This window comes from Salvelinus sp. IW2-2015, unplaced genomic scaffold (assembly GCF_002910315.2).
Source record: "Salvelinus sp. IW2-2015 unplaced genomic scaffold, ASM291031v2 Un_scaffold4244, whole genome shotgun sequence".
NCBI classification, from domain to species: Eukaryota; Metazoa; Chordata; class Actinopteri; order Salmoniformes; family Salmonidae; genus Salvelinus; species Salvelinus sp. IW2-2015.
This window is the reverse complement of record NW_019945515.1, coordinates 35,637-44,012: the sequence shown is the minus strand read 5'-3', so window position 1 is coordinate 44,012 and position 8,376 is coordinate 35,637. Positions and strand designations below refer to the sequence as shown.

Here is an 8,376-nt window from a genome sequence, read left to right as displayed (position 1 = left end):
CTGGTGGTTCTTCGACCCAGTTATACATTACCCCTCCAGGCTGAATAAACTACTGTTCTGACAGCTAACATTCTACCCTCAGGCTGGGAATAAACACTGTTCTGACCAGTTATATAACATTACCCCTAGGACCTGAATGTCTAGCACGAGTCCGGGTGAAAGGGTTGTGATTGGGATGCAGCCCAACATTGGTTGTTGATGAGTGTAGAAACTCTAGCTAGTATATAAATGGGTGGATGTATTGGCTATACGTTAAGCCTTGTGATTATTGTTACAGACGGCATTGTGTCGCTGGTGAAGGTTGGACGAGTGGACCTGCTAGGAGATGGTGGTCGACTCGTCACGCGCGCGCGATCCTATTCGGATAACTCCTACGCTCCATTTGCTCACCAGCAAACTAACAGGGACCTGTTAGTGGGGAGATCTACGCATCCTGATTCCGGAAGAGGCCAGAGGCCCAATGGAATCTATTCCTATTGTTAGTGCATCTGCTTTCAACCAGGGGCCCATCAGGTGCTAGTAGTGTTCACTATTAGGGAATTAGGGTCGCCTTGGGGCCTAGACAGAATTGGATCTGTGTTTGGCATGGTTTTAAAGGTTGATGCATTGTTGGTCTGTGTCTTTCTATTGACTCCATATGGTTATTAGTCGTGTTCTCCTCCAATCAAATCCTTTAACGGCTCGTTCCGCAGGTTGACTCTGATCTGGACATCATGGTAGATGTTAGAAGGTTGACTCTGATCCTTACATATGGTAGATGGATTAAAGGTTAACTTTGAGTTCTGGACATCATTGGATGATGTTAATAGGTGTAAACTCTGATCGGGTGGTACATCATGGTAGATATTAAAGGTTTAACTCGGTCTGGAATTCATGGTAGACTATTAAAGTGGTAACTCTGATGGTCTGGACAATCATGGGAAGAATTAAAGGTTAAAACTCTGATCTGGACACTATGAGTAGGATATTAAGGATTTAACTCGAATCTGGACATCAAATGGTAGATGTTAAAGGTTAACTCTGATCTTGGACATCATGGGGATGATATTAAAGGTCTGGATACTCTGATCTGGTCTCATCCATGGGATATGATGTTTAAAGGTTAGCTGGAAGGTCTGGACTCAGTGGGTAGATGTTAATATGGTTAACGTCTGATCTTGACATCATTGGGTGGAGATATTAAGGTTAACTCTGATCTGGACATCATGGTAGATGTTTAAGGTTTAACTCCTGAGCAGCGAAAGATTATTTGTATAAGGTTGACTGCTGATTCTGGTCATTCATGGTAGATAGTTAAGAGTATAAACTTCTGAGTCTGGTCATCAATGGTTTAGATGTTAAAGGTTAACCTTGAATCTGGTCATCATGGTAGATGTTTTAAAGGTTAACCGCTGGACAGTCATGAGTAGATGTTTAAAGGTTAACTCTGATTCTGGAATCAATCGGTAGGATTAAAAGGGTTAGAGCGCTGATACTTTGGACACATGTAAGATATTAATAGGTTGACTCTGAGCGTCATCATGGTAGATGTTAAGGTTAACTCTGATCGGTTCATCATGGTAGATGTTAAAGGTTAACTCTGGATCTGGTCTTCGATTGGTAATGTTAATGTTAACTCTGATTCTTGGACATCATGGTTAGATGTAAGAAGGTTAATCTAGTATCTGGACATCATGTAGAGGGTGTATAAGAGGTTAACTTCTGATCTCGGAACATCATAGGTAGATATTAAAGGTTAACTCTGACTGGGACATCATGTGTAGATGTTAAAGGTTAACTCTGATCTGACATCATGGTAGAATATTAGATTAACTCTGATCTGGACCATGCGTCCAGATATTTAAGTGTTGACTCTGATCTGACATCATGGTAGATAGTTAAAGGGTTAACTCTATGTAATCTGGACATCAAATGAGTAGATATTAAAGGTTTAACTCTGATCTGTCATGCATGGTAGATTGTAAAGGTTATACTTCTGAATTCTGGACATACATTTGGTAGATATATTTAAAGGGTAACTCTGAATCTGGACTGATCATTGGCTTAGAAGTATTAAGTGTTTGACTCTGATTTTCTGGTTCATCGAGGTAGATGTTTATATAGGTTAACTCTGATTCCTCTGGTGGACATCATGGAGATCGTTTAAAGGTTAACTCTGTATCTGGAGCACATGGTGAGATATGAAAGGTTGACTCGGTGTCTGGAATCATTGGTAGTAGTATTACAGGTTAACTCTGAATCTGGACATCATGGTAGATGTTAAAGGGTTAACTCTGAGCTGGACATCATGGTAGATTGTTTAAGGGTTAACTCTGATCTGTGACATCATGACAGTAGATATTAAAGGTTAACTCTGGACTGTGGACATTCATGTTAGATATTAAAAGGTTGATTCTGAAATGGTCTGGGAAGGGTCATGGTAGATATTAGAAGGGTAACTCTGATCTGGACATCATGTGTAGAGGGTAACAGGTTTGGAATCTCCTGATCTGTCACTTCATGGCCAATGTTGAAAGCGTTAACTCTGATCTGGACATCATGGTCGATATTATATAGGCTTGAGCTCTGACTGGTTACGATCATGGTAATTATTAAAGTTAACTCTGCTCTTGGACATCAATGGTAGATGTTATATGCTGGTTTTAACTCTTGATTCGGACATCAACTGTAGATGTTAAAAGAGTTAACTCGGTGATCTGGACTATCATGGTAGATATTTAAAGGTTAACTCTGATCTGGCCACATGGTATGTATATTATAGACGATTCTGGCATCATGGTTATGTACATTAGAACGTTAACTCGGATCTGGACATGGCAATGCCGTAGATGTAAAGGTTTACTCTGATCTGGACATCATGGTAGATATTAATATTAGGTTTTCTGTTAACTCTGATCTGGACATCAATGGTAGATTGTTAAAGGTAATCTGATTCTGGAGCGCGTCATGGGTAGAGGGTTTAAAGTGTAACTCTGATCTGGTCATCATGGTAAGTTAAAGGTTAATTGATTGGACGGATTGGAGTGTTAAGTTACTTGATCTGGACATAATAGGTAGAGAGGTTTAAAGAGTTGACATCTGGTATCTGGGTACAGGTCATTGGGTGTTTTAAAGGTTGATACTGATCTGGACATACATGGTATGAATTGTTAAAGGATTTGACTCTGATTCTGTGACATCATGGTAAGATTTTAAAGGTTGACTCTGATCTGACCATCATGGTAGATATTAAAGTGTTTAAACTCGTGATCTGACATCAATTGGTGTATGGTTAAGGTTAAACTCTGATCTGGACTATTCATTGTAGATATCTGGTTAAGCCTGATCTGGACATCATACGGTAGCTGTTAATATGTTTATACTCTGACTGGACATTTATGGTAGATATTAGGTTACTCTGATCGAACGATGAGTAGATTTTAAAAGGTTGAGCGGCTGTATCTGTGACCATCATGGTAAGTATTAATGATTAAACCTCTGATGCTGGGATCACTGGTAGATGTTAAAGTTAACTGCTGATTTCCCTGGGACATCATGGTTAGATATTAAACAGGGAGTACTATGATGCTGGACATCATGGTAGATATAATAAAGGTTAATTCTTCTGATCACTGCATCCATGGTAGATTGTAAAGGTTGACTTCTGTCTGTTATCATGGTAGATGTTAAGGTTATACTTGGCCTGATCTGGAGGGATCAATGGTACGATGTTAAAGGTTAACTCTGATTCTGGGCATCATGGTAGATTGGTTAGTGTTGACTCTGATCTGGTCATGGGTACATTGGGTAGATGTTAAAGGTAACATCTGATCTGACATCATGGTAGATGTTAAGAGGATCTCTGATGGTGGACATCGGGTAGATGTAGTAATAGGGTAACTGCGATCTGGTCATACTGGTATGTATGAAAGTTTAAACTTTCTGATCTGGACATCAAGCTGTAGGGTATTTGTAAAGGTTAACTGCGGAGGCTGGACATCATGGTAAGATATAAAGGTTAACTCTGATCTGGACAATCATGGTAGATAGTTAAGAGTGGTTAACCTCTGATCTTGGACTCATGTAGATGTTAAAGGTTAACTCTGATCTGGACATAAAATGGATAGATTAATAACAGGTTAACTCTGATCTGGACTCATAGGTAGATGTCTAATATGAGTTAACTCATCTGATCTGGGACATCAATGGTAGAACTATTAAAGGGTAAACGGTACACTGAATCTGGACATCATGGTAGGATATTATAGGTTAAATCTGATCTGGACATCACTGGTAGATATTAAAGGTTTAACTCATGACTCCTGACATCAATGGTAGATGTTTAAAGGTTGATCTGATCTGGACAATCATGGTAGATGTTGAAGGCAGGTAACTTCTGATCTGGTCATATGGTAGAGGTGGTTAAAGGTTAGGACGTCTGGGTCTGGACAGTATGGTAGATGTTGGAGAGGGTTAACTCTGATCCTGGTCTATCATGGTAGTTTAAAGGTTAACTCCTTGTTCTGGAACATCATGTATGATGTTAAAGGTTGTCTTTTGACTCCATAGGTAATTAGGTCGTGTATATTCTTCGCAATCCAAACTCATTAACACGCTCGTTCCCAGGTTCAATCACTATTTACACATCACTAAATCTATTATATTATCAGATTAGTGATAAAGGACTGCAGGATAGGTGTCGTCTCTCCTCTGCTCCTAGCTCTACTTCTGCCCTGAATATTCATCTGGTCCTTGGTCTTTCACAAAGGTCTAAGAGGGGCTGTTTATATTTTCTCTGGTTGAAGAACAATTTTCCTAAAGCCATTTGAACAGTCCATATAATAACCAAGATTTAACTGATGATAGAACTGATTGGTCTAATTATAATTTGCAGTATTTTGTGTACTCACTTGTATATTAACCTAGGTTAGTTTGTTATGATTTACGGGCTATGTCAAGTTTGGGGGGCATTTACCCCATTTCTTTCTACTTTTGACAGAAAATAAACATGTTTACAAGTATTTGTTCCGTCTTACCTTAGGCTTCTGTACTTTTATTTTGAAGATTAAAACAAGCAATGGTTAACAGTACATGTCTTCTGGCAGAAACCAGCATCGGAGCAGACTAGGCATATGTTAAACTACAATTTCCATGGAAAGATCTCAGGTTTATTTGATTCAATAGTAGTTGGTTACATGAATGATGCATCGAACGTAATCATGATCTGCCTAAGAACAGGTCTGTATTGAGGAATGTAATAATGAAATATAAACMAATTAATATATGAAAACATAATAATACAGCTTAGATTAAAAGCATGGATTTTAATAATAGTATACACGTCACTACTTTCATTAATCGTTATCATCAGTGGTGTAAAGTACTTTAAAGTACTACTTCAGTTGTTTTATGGGATTCCTGTACCTTACTTTACTATTTATATTTGACAACTTTTACTTCACTACTTTCCTAAAGAAAATGATGTACTTTTTACTCCATACATTTTCCTTGACACCCAAAATTACTTGATACATGTTGAATGCTTAGCAGGACAGGAAAATAGTCAAATTCAGGAAAACATCCCTGACCAAAAAGAAAAAAGGTCACATTCACACAAGAGAACAAATGGTCATCCCTACTGCCTCTGATCTGGCTGACTCACTAAACACAAATGCATAGTTTGTAAATTATGTCTGAGTGTTGGAGTGTGCCCCTGGCTATCCATACATTTTCAAAACAAGAAGATGGTGCCGCCTGCTTTGCTTAACGTAAGGAATTTGAAATGATTTACACTTTTGATACTAAAGTATATTTTAGCAATTACATTTTCTTTTGATATGTAACTTATTTGGGACTGGGGGGCAGTATCGAGTAGTTTGGATAAAAAAGTGCCCAGAGTAGACTGCCTGCTACTCAGGCCTAAAAGCTAGAAAGTGCATATAATTAGTAGATCTGGATTTTTTTTTAAACTCTGAAGTTTCTAAAACTGTTTGAATGATGTCTGTGAGTATAACAGAACTCATATGGCAGGCAAAAACCTGAGAAAAAATCCAACCAGGAAGTGTGAAATCTGAGGGTTGTAGTTTTTCAAGTCATTGCCTATCAAATATACAATATACACTTCCTAAGGCTTCCACTAGATGTCAACAGTCTTTAGAACCTTGTTTAAGGCGTCTACTATGAAAGGGGAGAGAAAGAGACTTTGTTTCAATCAGGTGTCTGGCATGAGCTGATGACGCGCGCTCCCGTGAGAGGTAGCTGCGTTCCATTGCATTTCTAAAGACAAAGGAATTCTCCGGTTGGAACATTATTGAAGATTTATGTTAAAAACATCCTAAAGATTGATTCAATACTTCGTTTGACATGTTTCTACGAACTGTAACGGAACTTTTTGATTTTTCATCTGGACCTAGTGATCGCACCTCATGAATTTGGATTTGTGAACTAAATGCGCAAACAACAAGGTTGTATTTGGACATAAATTATGGACTTTATCGAACAAAACAAACATTTATTATGGAACTGGGATTCCTGGGAGTGCATTCTGATGAAGATCATCAAAGGTAAGTGAATATTTATAATACTATTTCTGACTTCTGTTGACTCCACAACATGGCGGATATCTGTATGGCTTGTTTTTGTGTCTTAGCGCTGTACTCAGATTATTGCATGGTGTGCTTTTTCCCGTAGTTTAAAAAAAATCTGACACAGCGGTTGCATTAAGAAGTGGAACTAAAATTCATTGCATAACACTTGTATCTTTTAGCAATGTTTATTATGAGTATTTCTGTAAATTGATGTGGCTCTGCAAAATCACCAGATGTTTTGGAACTACTGAACATAACGCGCCAATGTAAACTGAGAGTTTTGGATATAAATATGAACTGTATCGAACAAAACATACATGTATTGTGTAACATGAAGTCCTATGAGTGTCATCTGATGAAGATCAAAGGTTAGTAATTCATTTTCTCTATTTCTGCTTTTTGTGACTCCTCTCTGACTGGAAAAATGGCTGTGTTTTTCTGTGACTTGGTGCTGACCTAACATAATCATTTGGTGTGCTTTCGTCGTAAAGCCTTTTTGAAATCGGACACTGTGGCTGGATTTACAACAAGTTTATCTATAAAATGGTGTAAAATACTTGTATGTTTGAGGAATTTTAATTATGCGATTTCTGTTTTGAATTTCGCGCCCTGCAATTTCACTGGCTGTTGGCGAGGTGGGACGCTACCGTCCCACATATCCCAGAGAGGTTTTAAGTATATTTTAAACTAAATACTTTTACTCAAGAAGTATTTTACTGGGCTACTTTTACTTGAGTCACTTTCTATTAAGGTATCTTTACTTTTACTCAAATATGACAACTGGGCACTTTTTCCACCACTGGTCATCATCCACCTCCATGGCTTCGACACCTGTGGCATCGTCTTTATCAAAGAGGAAGTGGTGGAAGGTTCTCTGCTCTCTCTGATCTGTAGCTGAAGTGTTCCTTTTGGACGGCAGCTTCTCCTGAAATGCCTTGACCAGGCTGGCATTATCAGACTGTGTCTTGACTCTTTCCATCACTACGTCAAATTTCTGACTCCTGTGGCTCAGGAATCCCTGTAGCACATCAACTCTTTTCCTACGCACCGCTTGGATGATGATCTCCTCAAGTATGCCTGACAGGGGGATGGCATACTCTATGATACTCTGGGTTTTCCCTCTTTTACCCTGGTAGGAGTAGCCTGCTGTATGCATAGCTATCAGCTGGCAGTACTCATTGAAGACTGGAGAGCCAGAGGCACCGTGAAAGAAACAGCTGTCATAGGTAATCTTCTCTGTGTCCCTCAGGAGATGTGTGATGTCACAGTTCTCCTCAAAATATCTGTTGTTTATGACATAAAAGAATTCCTTATTTTCTGTTACATGTTTTTCTACAGCTTGTTTACGATCTCCATGTTGAATGATAAAGCAGGGGTCTGTCTTTTTCACCCCGCCCTCAGGGTGGCCGATGATGCAGATTCCACCCTCTAGAGACGGAAAGCTGAAGCTGTCAAGCAAGCTTAAAGGCAAGGTGAGGTGAGGATCTGAGCTAAGCTCCAGCAAAGCAAAGTCAAGATTCCCAGAATCAACTTTTCCATAGGCTACAACCTCACTTTTCACTGGTATCTGCTGCGTTTTCTCACCCAGGTCTTCAAAGTCAAACGTGACCGTTACTGATTGTTGCAGCGTGTTAGTTATCGGCTCATAGATTTGATGGACAACATGGGCGTTTGTAAGGATGAACTTGTCAAACAGAAGGAAGCCAGTTCCTTTTGCTGTCCCTTCAATTCTCACCTGACAAACAGAAGCCTGGCTATCTGTAATGATGTCTGAGTGTTGGAGTGTCCCTCCTGGCTTCCATACATTTTA

The 8,376-nt window shown here is 39.1% G+C and overlaps 1 pseudogene; it reads right to left on the bottom strand.

Moving 5' to 3' along the window:
* Nucleotides 1-5,118: 5,118 nt before the first annotated feature.
* The window catches only part of LOC112077064 (serine protease FAM111A-like), a 28,020-nt pseudogene continuing 24,762 nt past the window's right edge, over nucleotides 5,119-8,376 (bottom strand).